This window comes from Oncorhynchus mykiss, chromosome 10 (genome assembly GCF_013265735.2).
Source record: "Oncorhynchus mykiss isolate Arlee chromosome 10, USDA_OmykA_1.1, whole genome shotgun sequence".
NCBI lineage: Eukaryota > Metazoa > Chordata > Actinopteri > Salmoniformes > Salmonidae > Oncorhynchus > Oncorhynchus mykiss.
This window is the reverse complement of record NC_048574.1, coordinates 72,319,768-72,341,279: the sequence shown is the minus strand read 5'-3', so window position 1 is coordinate 72,341,279 and position 21,512 is coordinate 72,319,768. Positions and strand designations below refer to the sequence as shown.

Sequence of the window (21,512 nt, the reverse complement as noted above, 5' to 3'; positions counted from 1 at the left end):
GTGTTCACATCACGTCCAGGCCCTCTCCCTTCTGGGTAGCACAGGTCGACGCTACACGGGTCTGATTGGGGATTGTGTGTGAGGAGGGGAGAGGAGGCAGAGGAGAGACAGAGGCCAGTGTGAGGAAGATGCTTGTCTCAGACAGTCAATGTGTTAGTCATTACGCCTGATACACAGTCACAGCCCCGATCCACACACCTGATCTGCCCAGCTTAGTGATTACAGGAACACTGCCTCAGACAACCCTAGTGATGCTGCAGTAGAGCACAGGTAATGTGAAGGAGAGAGAGGGAGAGAATGGAGGGAGAGAAAGTGGGGAGGGAGAGTTTGGAGGGAGAGTGGGAGAGTGGGGAGGGAGGGAGAGTGGGGAGGGAGAGAAAGTGGGGAGGGAGAGTGGGGAGGGAGGGAGAGTGGGGAGGGAGAGAAAGTGGGGAGGGAGAGTTTGGAGGGAGAGTGGGAGAGTGTGGAGGGAGGGAGAGTGGGGAAGGAGAGAAGGGAGGGGAAGAATACAGTATGTTGGTTGGTGAGAGAGGCAGGAGAGGTGAGTGAAAGATGGAGAGAAAGATAGAATATGTGGGAAGAAAAAGTGAGTGTGAAAATGAGAGGATGGAGCAGGCATGTCAGATGGTAAGAGGGGCAGGAGGTAAGAAGTGAGGGAAAGAGGGGGAGAGAGGGAGGGAGAGAAGGCATCGGCCCAGCATTGTTGCCTGTGTGTAGAGGCAGGCAGCCCAAAAAAAAGCACAGTGTCACCCTGTTGCTTAGAGACAGATGGTCCCCCCACCCGCATGGGGTGAAACGGGGGCCAGGGTGGAGAGAGGGGAGGGAGGAAGGGGGAGAGGGGGAGTGGAGAGAGCACCTTGGGGAGGAGAGGGGAGGGCATTGTGGGATAGGTAGCGGTGTAAGGGGCAGGGGGAGTTGTTTATTTATTTAGCATTTTGTACTTGAACTATTTGTACATCGTTACAACACTGTATATAGACATAATATGACATTTGAAATGTCTTTACTCTTTTGGAACTTATGAGAGCGTAATGTTTACTGTTAATTTTTTATTGTTCATTTCACTTTTGTTTATCTATTTCACTTGCTTTGACAATGTAAACATACAGTGCATTTGGAAAGTATTCAAGCCCCTTGACTTTTTCCACATTTTGTTACATGAAAGTATTTTTCTAAAATGGATTACATTTCTTTTTTTCCATCATCTATCTACACATAATACCCCATAATGACAATGCAAAAACAGGTATTTATATATTTTTGCTAATTTCTTAAAAATTCAAAACTGAAATATCACATTTATATGACTGTAACGGTTTTCCTCCTCTTCTGAGGAGGAGTAGGAAGGATCGGACCAATATGCAGCGTGGTAAGTGTTCGGGAAGGATCGGACCAATATGCAGCGTGGTAAGTGTTCGGGAAGGATCGGACCAATATGCAGCGTGGTAAGTGTTCGGGAAGGATCGGACCAATATGCAGCGTGGTAAGTGTTCGGGAAGGATCGGACCAATATGCATCGTGGTAAGTGTTCGGGAAGGATCGGACCAATATGCAGCGTGGTAAGTGTTCGGGAAGGATCGGACCAATATGCAGCGTGGTAAGTGTTCGGGAAGGATCGGACCAATATGCAGCGTGGTAAGTGTTCGGGAAGGATCGGACCAATATGCAGCGTGGTAAGTGTTCGGGAAGGATCGGACCAATATGCAGCGTGGTAAGTGTTCGGGAAGGATCGGACCAATATGCAGCGTGGTAAGTGTTCGGGAAGGATCGGACCAATATGCAGCGTGGTAAGTGTTCGGGAAGGATCGGACCAATATGCAGCGTGGTAAGTGTTCGGGAAGGATCGGACCAATATGCAGCGTGGTAAGTGTTCGGGAAGGATCGGACCAATATGCAGCGTGGTAAGTGTTCGGGAAGGATCGGACCAATATGCAGCGTGGTAAGTGTTCGGGAAGGATCGGACCAATATGCAGCGTGGTAAGTGTTCGGGAAGGATCGGACCAATATGCATCGTGGTAAGTGTTCGGGAAGGATCGGACCAATATGCAGCGTGGTAAGTGTTCGGGAAGGATCGGACCAATATGCAGCGTGGTAAGTGTTCGGGAAGGACCGGACCAATATGCAGCGTGGTAAGTGTTCGGGAAGGAAAACAAAAATAACAACCGAAACAGTTCCGTCTGGTAACTAATACAAAGACAGAAAACAACTACCCACAACCCATAGTGGGAAAACAGGCTGCCTAAGTATGGTTCTCAATCAGAGACAACGATAAACAGCTGCCTCTGATTGGGAACCATACCAGGCCAAACACAGAAATACAAAAACATAGAACAACACATACAGTGGGGAGAACAAGTATTTGATACACTGCCGATTTTGCAGGTTTTCCTACTTACAAAGCATGTAGAGGTCTGTAATTTTTATCCAGAAAATCACATTGTAAAAATCCAGAAAATCACATTTTTAAGTAATTCATTTGCATACAATGTGATTTTCTGGATTTTTGTTTTAGATTCCGTCTCTCACAGTTGAAGTGTACCTATGATAAAAATTACAGGCCTCTATATGCTTTGTAAGTAGGAAAACCTGCAAAATCGGCTGTGTATCAAATACTTGTTCTCCCCACTGTAGAATGCCCACCCCAAATCACGCCCTGAACAAACTAAAATAGAGACATAGAAAAGGAACTAAGGTCAGGACGTGACAATAACTATTCAGACCCTTTACTCAGTACTTTGTTGAAGCACCTTTGGAAATGATTACAGCCTTAAGTCTTCTTGGGTATATCGCTACAAGCTTGGTACACCTGTATTTGGGTGTTTCTCCCATTCTTCTCTGCCGATCCTCTCAAGCTCTGTCAGGTTGGATGGGGAGCGTCGCGGCACAGCTATTTTCAGGTCTCTCCAGAGACGTTCGATCGGGTTCAAGTCCGGGCTCTGGCTGGGCCACTCAAGGACATTCAGAGGCTTGTCCCCCAAGCCACTCCTGCGGTGCCTTGGCTGTGTGCTTAGGGTCGTTGTCCTGTTGGAAGGAGAACCTTCGCCCCAGCCACCATGCTTCACCGTAGGGATGGTGAAGGTTTCCTCCAGACGTGATGCTTGGCGTTCAGCCCATTTTAGAATAAGTCTGTAACGTAACAAAATGTGGAAAAAGTGAAGGGATCTGAATACTTTCCGAATGCACTGTATGTTTCCCATGCCAATAAAGCCCTTTGAATTTAATTGATTCTAATTGATGGAAAGGGAGGGGGGAGAAGAACACCAAGCAGAGACACACCCTGTAATGAAGATGGAGGAGGAGGGAAGGAGCTGGAGAGAGGGGAGGGCTTTGGGGAATAGGTAGGGGTGAAGACCCTCTAGAGAGAGAGAGAATGTCATCATTACCATAGGGGTATATTCTCTGGGGACAGTGGGTTATAGTGGGTCACACCTGGGGGATTCTGTAGGCGGCAGAGACAAACGGTGTAGGATTGTGTAAAGAGATGTGTTTGGTCCGTCCTATTGAACGCGCCAAAGTGAAAGTCAAGTATGCAGAAAACTGCAAGGAGACAGTATCATAACGGATCTATTTGGATGAAATCTTGTGTAAATCATAACTTGATCTGTCTTTGGATGGTTCACTACAGGCATCGGTAGTACAGTGCTGGAACAAGCAAGCACCATTACGTAGCGCTAGATTATCTTGCTTTTCAAACATGAGGTTGAACATCCTTGAGGATATAGATTCTAGATCAAGCCCCGACATGACTGTGTTGATTTCCTTTCTCCTGTCTCATCCATGTTGTTTGCAGTAGACGCTTCTCTTGTGTAGAGTATTTACCTCTCTTGCCCCTCCCTCCCCTCTCTCCTGTCCCTGCGGATGTCTGTGGTAGTCTGGGGGTGGAGAGGAGCAGCAGAGAGGGTTCATGATTGGGAGATGATCTACATGGCCCTGTTCTGGGAAGGCTGCCTACTTAAACCCACTATTTCACATAGCATTCATTTACCTCAGACGGATGATATTCCGGCTGCATGTAAATATGTCATCTGGCCGCTGTAGCGAGACCGCTAGGCTAGCACCCCCCTCTCTGTCTGGTCCTGGGTCCCGCTCTCTCTCTCTCTGTACCTCTTTCCCTGTCTAACTCTCTCCCCCTCCTTTTCTCTCCCTCTCAGGTGAACGGGTGGCGATGTCGCAGCATCCCCTGATATAATTCCATCATGCTTACACACTTGCAAACACACACACACACACACGCAAACACACACACACACACACACACACTCACACACACACAGGCAGGCACAGTCGCGACAGTCATAAACCACGGCGCTCCCTTTGCCAAGATCGTGTCTGTCCTCTTGTGCTTTGACTTTTCTGGGCTTTGGATCAATGAGCACACTAGGGGCCTCTCTCTCCCTCTCTCTCGCTCTCTCTCTCTGTCTCTCTCTCTCTTTCTCTCTCTCCATCCCCGTCTCTATTCCCTCTCTCTCTCTATTCCCTCTCTCTCTCTATTCCCTCTCTCTCTCTACTCCCTCTCTCTCTCCATCCCCCTCTCTCTCTCTCTATTCCCTCTCTCTCTCTCTATTCCCTCTCTCTCCATCCCCCCACTCCCTCTTCCCCCGCCCTTTCTCTCTCTCTCTCTCTCTCTCTCTCTCTCTCTCTCTCTCTCTCTCTCTCTCTCACTCCTATAGGAAACACACGGCTCGGCTCAGTGATGTCTGGAAATAGCCTACAGTGAAAACCATTGACTCAAGCAAAACATCACATATGCTATGTGTTGAGATACACATGTTAGTAACATGCCATATTGGTTGAGTGTTGGAGTATAATGGCTAGAACGAGCATAGAGGCTCTGACCACGGCAAATTGACTGGTAAACTCATGGGTACATTCAAAATGGCCACCAGTCTAGCCATTATGGTGTCATTGACTTGAATGAGCATGTCCGTTCCAGAGATTCTATATCTGTGGTCGGCGCGTTGAAAAACTATGCAAGCTCTTTATGCTAGTAACATAATGAACTATATATTGTGACGTTGTAAGATGGTAAAAGCCCCTTTGGCCACACCAGGAGGACGATATGAAAGCAGACCGCTGATACTCACTGGCGGGGGCGTTCCAGGTTGTCTCTGTTGCAGTCCCAGACTGCATCCCAAAGGGCACCCAATGTCCTACCTTCAACCACAGGGCTCTGGTCAAAAGTAGTCCACAATAAAGGTAATAGACCTGATCATGTGTGCAGTGCAAAATGGACCACCTGAAACGCCTCCGTTCGGTAATTCAATCCAGGGCCTCGTTTCCTCTGGGGGCCTATGAGGTCTTCCTCTTCTAGGTGGGACAAATCACTTCCAACGGTAACATGGCATGCATGACTGTACTACATGTAGCCTACAGGTACTGGGGATGACTTCTAGGCCACCAGGCCATGGCAGTGTGATTATATACCTCATGAGGAACGGTGTGGCAGTGTAGCTCCTAGGGCCCTGTGTTCCTATAGGCTTAGGCTGCTAACAGCCTGTATTGCTGGAGGCAGGGGAAAAAATAACATATGCCATTTAGCAGACGTTTTTACCAAAAGCCACTTACAGACATGCGTACAGTTTACATATGGGCGACCCCAGCGTGAATTGGACCCACAACCTTTGGTATTGCAAGCACCATGCTCTACCGACTGAACTACACAGGACCAATGACTGAAGGAGATGAAGGGAATGATTGAGAGAGAGGGACAAAAGAGGGCAGGAGGCCCCTCCCGCTCTCTATTCCTCCCTCCATCCTTCTTTTCTCTGTCTCAGATGGCGAGGCTATTTCTGGGCTGCTCCGATCAGTCATTCCCTCTCTTCTTCCAACTGGGGAGATGAAGACATTCTCTCTCTTTCCCCAATTCATTAGTCTGTGACCTTGGCTGCTTGAAATCCCTAAATGTCTCCCTCTTTCTTCTTTTATCCTCTCTTTCTTCCAGCCCTCCTTTCATCCCAGGCTACCCCTTTTAAAATCACATTTGAGAAAAGAGGCAAGACTTTGATCCAAAGGGTTGTTTTTGAAATCACGCTATGTCAGGGAATCATCGCGATGAGTGATTCTCCGAGACACCTTAGCACATCTCTCTCTCTTTCTCTCAGCATTTGAGGGAGATTCAAAGATTTGCCTGAGGTGTTTTTTTAATCTCTTTCTTTCTTTCTCTAATCTCTCTCTCTCTCTCTCTCTCCCCCTCTCTCTCTCTCTCTCTCTCTCTCTCCCCCTCCCACAGTCTGTCAAAGGTGTGGTGTCATTAACAAACAAAGTATTCACAGTACACATCTCTCTCCATTCTCTCCCTTTATCCTCCCTCTGTATCCATCTGTCTCTGAGCCCTCCCTTCGTCCCCTTCATCCCTCCTCTCCTCCTCTTTTTCCACCTATCGTTCTCTCTCTACTACCCTGGTTTCATTCAGTGTTAAATTAAGGATGCCTCAAGTGTTTTCTCTCTCTCTCATTATTTTGTGCAGTGATAGGTTGATGGATTGATAGGTGGATGGATTAATAGGTGGATGGGTTGATAGGTTGATGGATTTACAGGTGGATGGATTGATAGGTGGATGGATTGATTGGTGGATGGATTGATAGGTGGATGGATTGATAGGTTGATGGATTTATAGGTGGATGGATTGATAGGTGGATGGATTGATAGCTTGGCGGATTTATAGGTGCATGGATTGATAGGTGGATGGATTGATAGGTGGATGGATTGATAGGTTGATGGATTGATGGGTGGATGGATTGATAGGTTGATCGATTGATAGGTGGATGGGTTGATAGCTTGACGGATTTATAGGTGGATGGATTGATAGGTGGATGGATTGATAGCTTGACGGATTTATAGGTGCATGGATTGATAGGTGGATGGGTTGATAGGTGGATGGATTGATAGCTTGATGGATTTATAGGTGGTTGGATTGATAGGTTGATGGATTTATAGGTGGATGGATTGATAGCTTGATGGATTTATAGGTGGATGGATTGATAGGTGGATGGATTGATAGCTTGATGGATTTATAGTTTGATGGATTTATAGGTGGATGGATTGATAGGTTGATGGATTTATAGGTGGATGGATTGATAGGTTGATGGATTGATAGGTAGATGGATTGATAGCTTGACGGATTTATAGGTGGATGGATTGATAGGTGGATGGATTGATAGCTTGATGGATTTATAGGTGGATGGATTGATAGGTGGATGGATTGATAGGTGGATGGATTGATAGGTCTCAGTGAGATTGCTGATGGGTGGTTGCTGATGACCCTTGCAAATGCATACCCAGATCAGAGCACAAGCTCTCTCTCTCCTCCTCCCTCTCTCTCTCTCTCTGCCCCTCCTCCTCCTCCCTCTCTCTGCCCTTCTCGCTCCTCCTCCTCCCTCTCTCTGCCCTTCTCTCTCCTCCTCCTTCTCTCTCCTCCCTCTCTCTCCTCCTCCTCCCTCCCTCTCCCCCCTATCTTCTCGCTCCTCCTCCTCCTCCACTCTCTCTCTCTCTCTCTCTCTCTCTCTCTCTCTCTCTCTCTCTCTCTCTCTCTCTTCTCCTCCTTCTCTTTCTGCATAGCCACTAAACCAGTGGTTGAGAATGAGAGTGCTTTTTCTGTCTCTGAGCCCTCCCTCCCTCCCCTTCATCCCTCCTCTCCTCCTCCTCCTCCCTTTCCACCTCTTCAGTCTAATTAACATGCTGCTCTGCCAGAGGCTGTCCCCCAAATGGCAACCTACTCCCTTTATAGTTCACTACTTGTGATCAGGGCCCATAGGGCTGGTCAAAGGTAGTGCACTATGTGGCTAATAGGGTGCAATTTGGGACGCATCCAGAGAGAAGCACTGACCTCAACTTAAGCAGTGACTCAAAATAGAATCCAAGTAGTGCCTTTGCTGCTGTTCGATGACCGCCCCGAGCAGGCTCTGCATCCCACATTCTCTCTTTCTCTCCCTATATTGCTTTCTCTTGTCTTCTCCACTCCCTCCCTCTCTCTATTGCTCACATGCTCTCTCTCTCTCTCTCTCTCTCTCTCTCTCTCGGGAGTTGTTGTTGTGCGGGTTGTGAGAGGGTTTTCTGCTCTTATTTCTAGATATTTTTTTTCCCTGCATGATTGTATTAGAACAAGTTGGACATGAAAATCTTTCAACTGCTTCGCGAATGAATAAAGCATTGGCTGTGTTTCTGAAAGAGGAGTGCCTCATCAACAGGCTGGTCGAGACACATGTTACTCTAAATTATGTCTTTTTGCAAATTACACCACTGTTCTCTCCAGCTACGAGGGTTGCTCTATCCAATTTACCACTGTTCTCTCCAGCTACGAGGGTTGCTCTATCCAATTTACCACTGTTCTCTCCAGCTACGAGGGTTGCTCTATCCAATTTACCACTGTTCTCTCCAGCTACGAGGGTTGCTCTATCCAATTTACCACTGTTCTCTACAGCTACGAGGGTTGCTATATCCAATTTACCACTGTTCTCTCCAGCTACGAGGGTTGCTCTATCCAATTTACCACTGTTCTCTCCAGCTACAAGGGTTGCTCTATCCAATTTACCACTGTTCTCTCCAGCTACAAGGGTTGCTCTATCCAATTTACCACTGTTCTCTCCAGCTACAAGGGTTGCTATATCCAATTTGCCACTGTTCTCTCCAGCTATGAGGGTTGCTCTATCCAATTTGCCACTGTTCTCTCCAGCTACGAGGGTTGCTCTATCCAATTTACCACTGTTCATTCCTGATGGCGACCTGATGCGAGAGCCAGCCCAATGAGATATGAGTTATGTGTAAAAATTTGTAAAAACCCACTGTTGAAACATGTTAGCGCTTGTAGAAGGAAAGTTAATGTTTCTAGACTCACAAACACAAACTTTAGATATTTCGTATCAGGTGAGGTTGAAGGGGAAAGCCTGCATGGTTTATGTGACTACAGGAAGTCTGAGGTGTTTTGATTGAGGGGAGATTGGACGTAAGCAGCACACATGCAAGGCACAGGAAGCGGGGCGAGCAGGGCGCTGATGGATCCTCTGTCACGTCTGGCTCCAGATCTGAGAGCAGGCTGGGGGTTTCTGGGCAGCCTCTGCCTCCACCCTGGGTCCAGACTCAACCCCAACCATCGGAATTGCAACGTTGGCGTCTGAATGACCACGTCTCATCAGTAAGGAAAGGAAAAGGTGCAGTCAAAAGGGAAGACAATGGTAGAAAAGAAAAGTTAACAATAAATGACATGAACGTTTCTTCCCCTTGTCTGTTTACCTCATCTGGTTGTGGAACTGTACGACAGTGTAAGGGCGTTCGTCTGTAGGAGGAGGAGAAGCGGACCAAAGCGCAGCGTGGTGGTTATTCATATTTTAATAAATCACTACACATGAACAAACTAACGAAAACAAGAAATGTGAGACCGCAAAACAGTCCTATCCTGTGACGACAAACACAGTGACAGGAACAATCACCCACAAAACACACAGTGAAACCCAGGCTACCTAAGTATGATTCTCAATCAGAGACAACTAATGACACCTGCCTCTGATTGAGAACCATACTAGGCCGAAAACATAGAAATGCCCCAAAACATAGAAAAACAAACATAGACTGCCCACCCAACTCACGCCCTGACCATACTAAATAAATACAAAACAACAGAAATAGAGGTCAGAACGTGACAGACAGACTACACACTGGATAGGAACTGGGCGGAAGCTCATCCACATTCAGGGGTGGTTTTACCCGTATGTTAGAACAGTATGGATAGGAACTGGGCGGAAGCTCATCCACATTCAGGGGTGGTTTTACCCGTATGTTAGAACAGTATGGATAGGAACTGGGCGGAAGCTCATCCACATTTAGGGGTGCTTTTACCCGTATGTTAGAACAGTATGGATTGGTACATGTGTGGAGGGACATCAGGGAGGGAGGAGCTGGACATGGGCGAAGGGAGTGTCCTCCGAGTGTGTTCCTCTTCAGCCTGGAGAAGAAGTGGGCTCAGCAAAAAGCCGACGTTCCACCAGTGGCGTCCTTCAGGGTGCCTGACGTGGTCTCCAGCGGCGTCCTTCAGGGTGCCTGACGTGGTCTCCAGCGGCGTCCTTCAGGGTGCCTGACGTGGTCTCCAGCGGCGTCCTTCAGGGTGCCTGACGTGGTCTCCAGCGGCGTCCTTCAGGGTGCCTGACGGGGTCTCCAGCAGCGTCCTTCAGGGTGCCTGACGTGGTCTCCAGCGGCGTCCTTCAGGGTGCCTGACGGGGTCTCCAGCGGCGTCCTTCAGGGTGCATGACGGGGTCTCCAGCGGCGTCCTTCAGGGTGCCTGACGGGGTCTCCAGCGGCGTCCTTCAGGGTGCCTGACTGGGTCTCCAGCGGAGATGAGGAGGTTGACTACGGACTTCTACGCAGACCTGTATGGTGGCAGCAACACTGATCCACAGTGTGCTCAGCAGATTCTACAGGGGATGCCTAAGCTCGGGCCTGAGCAGATTGCTGGGCTGGAGGGTGATTTTTCATCTCAGGAACTAACAGTGGCTGTGCAGCAGCTCTCCCCAGGCCGTGCGCCAGGGGTCGATGGACTGACAGCTGAGTTTTATAAATGTTTCTGGGGTGTATTGGGGAGGGACCTCTTAGATGTCTTTCGGGAGTCCTTTGAGCGCTCAGTACTACCAGGCAGCTGCCAGCGGGCAGGGCTGTCACTACTGCTGAAGAAGGGGGACCTAGCTCTATTGAGTAACGAGGCCAGTATCGTTGCTCTGCTTGGATTACAAAATACTGTTGAAGTGTTTGGCAAATCGTCTGAAAGGTTGTTTGGACAAAATAGTTCACAGGACCAGGCATACTCTGGACAACTTGTTTCTTTGAGAGATGTGATAGACATCACTAGGATGTATGATCAGGACTTGAGCCGGCCAGTTCCAGTTAGGACAGGGGTTAGGCAGGTTAGGCAGGAGCCAGAGAACCACTGCTGTATAGGCTGAGGGAGATGCTGCAGGGGACATCAGTCCCAGTTAGGACAGGGATTAGGCAGGTTAGGCAGGAGCCAGAGAACCACTGCTGTATAGGTTGAGGGAGATGCTGCAGGGAACGTCAGTCCCAGTTAGAACAGGGATTAGGCAGGTTAGGCAGGAGCCAGAGAACCACTGCTGTATAGGCTGAGGGAGATGCTGCAGGTAACGTCAGCCCCAGTTAGGACAGGGATTAGGCAGGTTAGGCAGGAGCCAGAGAACCACTGCTGTATAGGCTGAGGGAGATGCTGCAGGGAACATCAGTCCCAGTTAGAACAGGGATTAGGCAGGTTAGACAGGAGCCAGAGAACCACTGCTGTATAGGCTGAGGGAGATGCTGCAGGGGACGTCAGTTCCAGGGGCACTAGGTGGGGAGACGGTTTCATTGTCGGCTTATTTTGTAGTTTTCCTTTATTTAACTAGGCAAGTCAGTTAAGAACAAATTCTTATTTACAATGACGGCCTAGGAACAGTGGGTTAACTGCCTTGTTCAGGGGCAGATCGACAGATTTGTACCTTGTCAGCTCAGGGATTTGGTTTAGAAACCTTACAGTTTCTGGCCCAACACTCTAACCACTAGGCTACCTGCTGCTATTCTTATGATGTAACAGTGTTTGTTAGAGGGGAGGGAGATGTAGACGAAGTTAGCAGGGCTTTAGTGTTGTTTGAGGGTGCGGCATCAGCTAAGGTGAACTGGGGTTGGCTGTGAACCTATATGTTGCAGGGCCTCAGTATTCTGTAGCCAATGGGCGTAGAGATTGACTGGTGAACTACCTGGTTGGGCAGGCAAACATTTCAAAATGGAAGATGAGGAAACATGAGATGCTGGGGGGAACGGGATGTAGAGACCCCAGAGCTGTATTGTTGGTGCTGGTGCTGGCTCGGCTAAAACTGGAGCATGTATATGGGGTGCTGGTGAACCGTCTGGGTGACTTTGTAGGGGTGTGGGGCGTCAATGGGGTTCTATGTGCGGTGGACGAGGGGGGGGGCTTGGGTTGAACTTTCTAGTCTGTTCAAATGAAATAATGTTTGTTTTAATGATGTACAGTAAGTATTTGAGCTAAATAAAGTTGATGTATTTTTGAATCTCTCTCTCTTTCTCCTCTTCCTCTCGTTCTCTCTCTCTCTCTCTCTACCTCTCATTGAAAATAATATCCCAACCTCCCAATCTCCTTCCTACACATACACACAAGTGTTTTCTCATGAGGAAGAGAAGAGGAGGGGAGGGAGAGAAGAGGAGGGGAGGGAGGGAGAGAAGACGAGGGGAGGGAGAGAAGACGAGGGGAGGGAGAGCAGAGAGATCAAGAGAAGCAGAGAAATAAAGTAAGGGATGGAATTGTTTCCAAGGTTCTATCCCATGTTCCCCTCTCTCTATGTGTCAGGAAGATGAGAGGTCTTTGTCAAGAGGAGACAAAAGAAGATAAAGGCTGGCATTGATCCTAACTGTGGAGGGAGAGAAGGGAGCTCTACATGTAGACTTCTAGTTTGATCCTAACTGTGGAGGGAGCGAAGGGAGCTCTACATGTAGACTTCTAGTTTGATCCTAACTGTGGAGGGAGCGAAGGGAGCTCTTCATATAGACTCACAATTTGATCCTAACTGTGGAGGGAGAGAAGGGAGCTCTACATGTAGACTTCTAGTTTGATCCTAACTGTGGAGGGAGTGAAGGGAGCTCTTCATCTAGACTCACAATTTGATCCTAACTGTGGAGGGAGAGAAGGGAGCTCTACATGTAGACTCACAGTTTGATCCTAACTGTGGAGGGAGAGAAGGGAGTTCTTCATCTAGACTCACAGTTTGATCCTAACTGTGGAGAGGGAGAAGGGAGCTCTACATGTAGACTCACAGTTTGATCCTAACTGTGGAGGGAGAGAAGGGAGCTCTACATGTAGAATCACAGTTTGATCCTAACTGTGGAGGGAGAGAAGGGAGCTCTACATGTAGACTCACAGTTTGATCCTAACTGTGGAGAGGGAGAAGGGAGCTCTACATGTAGACTCACAGTTTGATCCTAACTGTGGAGGGAGAGAAGGGAGCTCTACATGTAAACTTCTAGTTTGATCCTAACTGTGGAGGGAGAGAAGGGAGCTCTACATGTAGAATCACAGTTTGATCCTAACTGTGGAGGGAGAGAAGGGAGCTCTACATGTAGACTCTCTGTGTGTGTGTGTGTGTGTGTGTGTGTGTGTGTGTGTTTGTGTGTGTGTGTGAGAGAGAGAGAGCGAGCGAGAGAAATAAATAAAGTTTGTGTGTGTGTGTGTCCATATCAACATGTGTATGTGTGTGTATGCACAGTGATTAGAGCGCTAGAGTACATGGTCTTTCATCCATCTTTGACCAAGGAGCGGTCTAGCCGTGAGCCATGCAGTTGATCAAAGGTGTGTGGAGGTCTGTGTGTGTGTGTGTGTGTGTGTGTGTCTGTGTGCATTTGTGTGATGGGTGATTAGTGAGTTTGCTTTTTCACCCATCACTGAACACACCCCTTGATTTTTTCCACATTTAGTTGTGTTACAGCCTGAATTTTAAATGGATTAAATGTGGATTTTGTGTCACTGGCCTGCACACAATACTCTATAATGTCAAAGTGGAATAGTTTTTTACATTTTATTTTTACAAAAATTGCAAATGTAAATGCAAAATGTCTTTAGTCAATAAGTTAAAATGTGCTTAAGAAGTCAATTAGTTGTGAGGTCCCTCAGTCAGACAGTGAATTTCAAACACAGATTCAACCACAAAGAACAGGGAGGTTTTCCAATGCCTCGCAAAGAAGGGCAGCTATTGGTAGAAAAAAAGCAGACGTTGAACTCCCTTTTGGGCATGGTGAAGTTATTCATTACACTTTGGATGGTTTATCAATACACCCAGTCACTACAAAGATACATGCGTCCTTCCTAACTCGGTTGCCGGAGAGGAAGGAAACCGCTCAGGGATTTCACCATGAGGCCAATTGTGACTTTAAAACAGTTACAGATTTTAATAGATGTGATAGGAGAAAACTGAGGATGGATCAACAACATTGTAGTTACTACACAATACGAACCTAAATGACAGAGTGAAAAGAAGGAAACCTGTACAGAATAAAAATATTCCAAAACATGCATCCTGTTTGCAACAAGGCACTAAAGTAATACTACAAAACACGTGATAAAGCAATTCACTTTATGTCCCGAACACAACATGTTATGTTTGGGCAAAATCCACTCCAATCCATTACTGAGTACCTCTCTCCATATCATGTTATGGGTATGCTTGTAATCGTTAAGAGCTGGGGAGGTTTTCAGGATAAAAAATGTATGAATGGAGCTAAGCACAGACAAAATCCTAGAGGAAAACCTGGTTCAGTCTGCTTTCCACCAGATACTGGGAGATGAATTCACATTTCAGCAGGACAATAACCTAAAACACAAGCCCAAATCTACACCGTGGAAATTCTACACTGGAGTTTCTTACCAAGAAATCAGCGAATGTTCCTGAGTGGCCGAGTTACAATTTTGACTTAAATCTGCTTGAAAATCTTTTGTGTGTGTGGGAGTGCGTGTGTGTTTTGTCTGCAGAGAATATACAGAATTAGGAGAACTTGTTTACAACCTTTAAGGATAGCCCACTCCCTTTTTTTCCCCAATTTTTGCCTAAATGACATACCCAAATCTAACTGCCTGTAGCTCAGGCCCTGAAGCAAGGCTATGTATATTCTTGCTGCCATTTGAAAGGAAACACATTGAAGTTTGTGGAAATGTGAATTGAATGTAGGAGAATATAACACATTAGATCTGGTAGAAGAAAATACAAAGATAAAACCAACTGGTCTTTCTCTACCACCATCTTTGAAATGCAAGAGAAAGGTCATAGTTCTAGCCATCACGCTGGTTGTAATTCCGATAGTGCCCACAAGATGGCAGCAGTATGTACAACGTTTCAGATGGATAACTTGAAGTATGACTGAACTACAAGAATTTTAGTGTGACGTCCCCAGGTACATTTGGACAAATATAAAGGAGACATTCGCATTCATATTCCATTTTTTTCTGCAAGAATATCATCAAATCTGTATACTTGGACTTTGATTTAGGTTTATACATATTAGTAGTCATATTATAAGTTCAGCATCTGCAAAACAACCAGTTTTCATAACTTCACAACTCTGAATATCCTTATAATTTTTGTCCAAAATGAAAAGGCATGCAAGGTTAGTAGCTATGTTTTACGACATATACATGGTTTCCTATAAAGCTCAGCTCATTGGCTATCTAGCTAGCTTTGTTTGACAAAGATACAGTAGTTCAAGTGATGGCCTTCGTCATCGGCGTGCCATGAAGGTGTCGCTCTCTGACCAAACATGGTGTCCTATAGGATATACTACACCCCTAATGAAATAGTGAAGTCCTGTTACCTTCTAGGATCTCTGAGGAATAGATACGAACGTGATTTGACTCGTTGAAACAACGAGATTTTCACAGATTCCTTTCTTTGCAAATTGAAAGAGTGGAAATACAAAATCATGCAATATGGACCTTTGTAGGATATGAAAAAGGATTTTATCTAACAAATCAACACTTGATGTTATCTCTGGGACCCTTTCGATGATAAATCAGAGAAAGATTTCAGAATGTAAGTACACATTTGACCTTCAGAGGTGAATTTATCAAACCTGTCGCGGTGAAAAAAGTGTTTTGTTGTTAGGAGCTCTCCTCAAACAATAGCATGGCATTTCTTTGTCAGTCATAGCTACTGTAAATGGGACTGTGCAGTTATATTAACAAGAATTTAAGCTTTCTGCCGATATAAGACACTTCTATGTACCGACATTTGTTGTTTCTCGTAAATCTGCGATCTTGACATAACGCGCTGCATGATTTACAACTGTCCCGTTGCCAGAACGCCGATCCTGAAGAAGGAATTCTGTTCACATGAGAGCTAGAGCTGGAATCTAGAGCCGTCCAGCCTGAAGGAGTGGATTTGGAGAGAGAGCCAATAGCATAACCATTATACTTCAATGAACGGGGTACTCAGGTGGAACAAAGATGGCGTCCAGCCGATTCAAGATAGCCAAACTCTCCATAAAATGACTGTGTTCTGTTTCTCTATACCCTACTCCAGGAGTGTGGACTCGTTCATCACTCCCCCTCCATGCTTTTACAATATTTTGATTAGTACAAGCATGACTGGAGGGAGTTTCCACCATATTATTTAAACCAATAGCGATCCATTTCTTTACAAAGTCCAATGCAGCGGTTTCTATCACAATATCAAATCATTTCTGCGTAACAACTAAGTACCTTACTGTGATTTTGTTTCAATTAAAATGATCAAAAAGAAAGAAAAATAGTTTTTGAGCGAAGAGCTACAATTTGGCTAGGACTGTCTGGGATTGGTCTGAGTGGGGAGGGGAAAACTGAAAACTAGCTGTTATTGGCAGAGAGGTTTGGAAATCTCTTTCTTATTGGTCTATTACAGAGGTCGGCAACCTAAGGCACAGTGGCAGGCCTTGGCACGCGAGGGTATTCGCCTTGGCAAGCCAAGGTTTGGCAAGCCACCCCGGAAAAAATAAATTATATATATATATATACACTACCGTTCAAAAGTTTGGGGTCACTTAGGAATGTCCTTGTTTTCCATGAAAACATGCATGAAATGAGTTGCAAAATTAATAGGAAATATAGTCAAGATGTTGACAAGGTTATAAATAATGATTTTTAATTTAAATAATAATTGTGTCCTTTCTTCAAAGAATCCTCCATTTGCAGCAATTACAGCCTTGCAGACATTTGGCATTCTAAATTAGTTGTCAATTTGTTTAGGTAATCTGAAGAGATTTCACCCCATGCTTCCTGAAGCACCTCCCACAAGTTGGATTGGTTTGAATGGCACTTCTTACGTACCATACGGTCAAGCTGCTCCCACAACAGTTCAATAGGGTTGAGATCCGGTGGCTGTGCTGGCCACTCCATTATAGACAGAATACCAGCTGACTGCTTCTTCCATAAATAGTTATTGCATAGTTTGGAGCTGTGCTTTGGGTCATTATCCTGTTGTAGGAGGAAATTGGCTCCAATTAAGCACCGTCCACAAGGTAAGGTATGGCATGGCGTTGCAAAATGGAGTGATAGCCTTCCTTCTACAAGATCCCTTTTACCCTGTACAAAGCTCCCACTTTACCAGCACCAAAGAACCCCCAGACCATCACATTGCCTCCACCATGCTTGACAGATGGCGTCAAGCACTCCTCCAGCATCTTTACATTTTTTCTGCGTCTCACGAATGTTCTTCTTTGTGATCTGAACACCTCAAACTTAGATTAATCTGTCCATAACACTTTTTTTTCCAATCTTCCTCTGTCCACTATCTATGTTCTTTGCCCATCTTAATTTTAGATTTTATTGGCCAGTCTGAGATATGGCTTTTTCTTTGCAACTCTGCATAGAAGGCCAGAATCCTGGAGTCGCCTCTTCAGTGTTGACGTTGAGACTGGTATTTTGCGGGTACTATTTAATATAGCTGCCAGTTGAGGATTTGTGAGGTGTGTTTCTCAAACTAGACACTCTAATACACTTCTCTTTCTTTTCTAGTTACAGCCTGTTTGTGCTGTTCTGTGAAGGGAGTAGTACACAGGATTTTAAACGATCTTCAGTTTCTTGGCAATTTCTTGCATCAAATAGCCTTCATTTCTCAGAACAAGAATAGACTGACGAGTTTCAGAAGAAAGATCTTTGTTTCTGGCCATTTTGAGCCTGTAATCAAACCCACAAATGCTGATGCTCCAGATACTCAACTAGTCTAAAGTTTTATTGCTTCTTTAATCAGGACAACAGTTTTCAGCTGTGCTAACATAATTGCAAAATGGTTTTCTAATGATTAATTAGCCTTTTTAAAATGATTGACTTGGATTAGCTAACACAACGTGCCATTGGAGCACAGGAGTGATGGTTTCTGATAATGGGCCTCTGTATGCCTATAGATATTCCATAACAAATCTGCTGTTTCCAGCTACAATAATCATTTACAACATTAACAATGTTTACACTGTATTTCTGATCAATTTGATGTTTATTTTAATGGCCAAAAATGTGCATTTCTTTCAAAAATAAGGACATTTCTAAGGGACCCCAAACTTTTGAACGGTAGTGTACGTAAAGCCACTACCACAGGCAATCAAGTCATAATAAGTCCGACTTCAAATGCAGACAAAATGAATATGACCATCACATTAAAACTGTTGACCACAGCTGCAGGTCAGACAAATACACATAATGCAATGGAATCAGAGGCATAACACCACAATAATGACTTACAATCATCAAGGACTCTTGTCAAACAAACTCCACTAAACAATGGCGACCATCAGGAAGTGCAGTACTAAGATCTATAGATGCGTTTTAAAAGGAGGTCATCTGATGCAGGTAGGCCTGTAGTGGAGCTAATGGACCCCTCTCTGTTTAGCGAGTCATGGAATTATTCCGTTTGTGGGCAATTATATATTCAATAGACACAATTAGTTGTAATGCACATATGAAAATCAGAACTGGCACGCAGAATGCTAGAAATGGTAGGATAAATTGTAAATTGGCACTCCACACAAAAAAGGTTGCCGACCTCTGACCTATTAACTCATTTACCGCCAGGCGATTTCCTCAAAACATGCGGAAATTTCAGACGTCTTTTCAAAGAGCTCTTACACTAAAAGGGTATTAATTTTCACAATTTGACAGTATTATTCCAACCTCGTAGCACTGGGCCTTTAAATCCACGAGGAAAGTGTATGAGTGATTACTGTAGAGAATGGTAACGTAGCCTATAACTCTGGTGCAATGGGCCAGCTCTACCTATGTCTCTCACATCAGCCTCAAAGCAGCTGGAAGGTCAGTGAGTGGGTGATGTCCTCGGCTTCAATACACACACACACACACACACACACACACACACACACACACACACACACACACACACACACACACACACACACACACACACACACACACACACACACACACACACACATACACACACACAGTATTGACACACTCACTCACACAGTTCTGGCTCCAGCCCGTTATTTACGGTCAGCCTGTGAAAGCTCATTGCACTCTATTTCCAAGTCCTCAATACCAGAACTTGAGTTACGCTACAATCTCATGCTAGACTAGAGGAGGCTTCTAAAGAATTCCTCTGTCTGTCTGTCTGTCTGTCTGGCTGTCTGGCTGTCTCTCTCTCTGTCCCGCATCCTTTTGATCGATTGGTATGCTTGACGGAGGGCAAGGCCTCTTGAGTGTTTTCGCCTTTCCTCACAAATCCGACATAAGCAAGAGAGAAAAGTTAGCTAGAGGCTAATGCCCTCACTAGAAGAGTTTGGAACAAGCTAAATGTTTTATCCCTGACTGGGATTTCCTTAATTCCTTAATTCTCTACACAACTAGTGAGACATTGAAAATAAGAATTTGTTCTTAACTGACTTGCCTAATTAAATAAAGGTAAAATAAAATAAAAAAGACAGCTAGCCTCAATGCTAACACTCCATCTAAAAGAGCTGGTTAAAGCTAAATGCTTTCTCAGCAGTCCACACAACCTGTAGTTGTGTGCTACGTCTCAGTGCTCCCAAACTTCCTTCTCTCGACAGAGAAAGCTGTTAAAGTGCACTCGAAAAACCCTGAACAGGAAATCCTGAAATGGGAAGGGAGAAAAATGGAGTGGAGTTGACAGGAAGATGACCTTATTATGCGCTATACCTCTGGGCAGTTTGTCTGCGCTGTTTGACAGGAAGACGACCTTATTAGGTGCTATACACCTGGGCAGTTTGTCTGGGAGGCTTGACAGTAAGGGGACCTTATTAGGCAGGACGCCTATGGGCGTGAAAACTGGGAGGCGTGTCTGACAGTGACTACACGTGTCCAGGGCCCTTTGCTCTTTATACCTCAATAATTTTAAGTGGTGGAGGAAAGGCCAGACGGTGTCTAGCTGCCCAGTGGTAAACGTATAAATATGACGCAATCGGAGCTTTTACCCAGTTGAACCAAGGTGACGTAGGCCTGCAAACCGTATAGACATGCTAACCAATATAAGCAGCCATGTGTGTAACAGAGTTGATGTTGAGTTGTAAATTATCCTGGAAGACTCCAGAGTTAATGTTTCCCTCTGTGAGGTCATTTCATCGTTGCTGTTGATCACGTCAAACGTGATTTACTCATTGAACATTGTAGATCAGCCGAAGAAAATTAACATCATTCATTCAACTGAGCCAGAATGGGGCCTTCTGAACTGAACCAGTCAACTGAGCCAGAATTGGGCCTACTGAACTGAACCAGTCAGGTGAGCCAGATTTGGGCCTACTGAACTGAACCAGTCAGGTGAGCCAGAATGTGGTTAATGAACTGAACCAGTCAAGTGAGCCAGAATGGGGCAGAATGAACTGAACCAGTCAGGTGAGCCAGAATGGGGCTAATGAACTGAACCAGTCAACTGAGCCAGAATGGGGCTAATGAACTGAACCAGTCAACTGAGCCAGAATTGGGCCTACTGAACTGAACCAGTCAGGTGAGCCAGAATGGGGCTAATGAACTGAACCAGTCAACTGAGCCAGAATGGGGCTAATGAACTGAACCAGTCAACTGAGCCAGAATGGGGCTAATGAACTGAACCAGTCAGGTAAGCCAGAATGGGGCTAATGAACTGAACCAGTCAACTGAGCCAGAATGGGGCTAATGAACTGAACCAGTCAACTGAGCCAGAATGGGGCCTACTGAACTGAACCAGTCAGGTAAGCCAGAATGGGGCTAATGAACTGAACCAGTCAACTGAGCCAGAATGGGGCCTACTGAACTGAACCAGTCAGGTAAGCCAGAATGGGGCTAATGAACTGAACCAGTCAACTGAGCCAGAATGGGGCCTACTGAACTGAACCAGTCAGGTGAGCCAGAATGGGGCTAATGAACTGAACCAGTCAACTGAGCCAGAATGGGGCTAATGAACTGAACCAGTCAACTGAGCTAGAATGGGGCTAATGAACTGAACCAGTCAACTGAGCCAGAATGGGGCTAATGAACTGAACCAGTCAACTGAGCCAGAATGGGGCTAATGAACTGAACCAGTCAACTGAGCCAGAATGGGGCTAATGAACTGAACCAGTCAACTGAGCCAGAATGGGGCCTACTGAACTGAACCAGTCAAGTGAGCCAGAATGGGGCTAATGAACTGAACCAGTCAATTGAGCCAGAATGGGGCCTACTGAACTGAACCAGTCAACTGAGCCAGCATGGGCCTACTGAACTGAACCAGTCAACTGAGCCAGAATGGGGCCTACTGAACTGAACCAGTCAAGTGAGCCAGAATGGGGCTAATGAACTGAACCAGTCAATTGAGCCAGAATGGGGCCTACTGAACTGAACCAGTCAATTGAGCCAGAATGGGGCTAATGAACTGAACCAGTCAAGTGAGCCAGAATGGGGCTAATGAACTGAACCAGTCAATTGAGCCAGAATGGGGCCTACTGAACTGAACCAGTCAATTGAGCCAGAATGGGGCCTACTGAACTGAACCAGTCAATTGAGCCAGAATGGGGCCTACTGA

General features: G+C 45.8%; 1 protein-coding gene across 1 annotated transcript in view; it reads left to right on the top strand.

Annotated features, from left to right (window-relative positions):
* LOC110534569 (zeta-sarcoglycan) overlaps positions 1 to 21,512 on the top strand; it is a 346,767-nt gene that overhangs the window by 10,310 nt on the left and 314,945 nt on the right. The gene's annotated exons all lie outside the window — the stretch shown is intronic.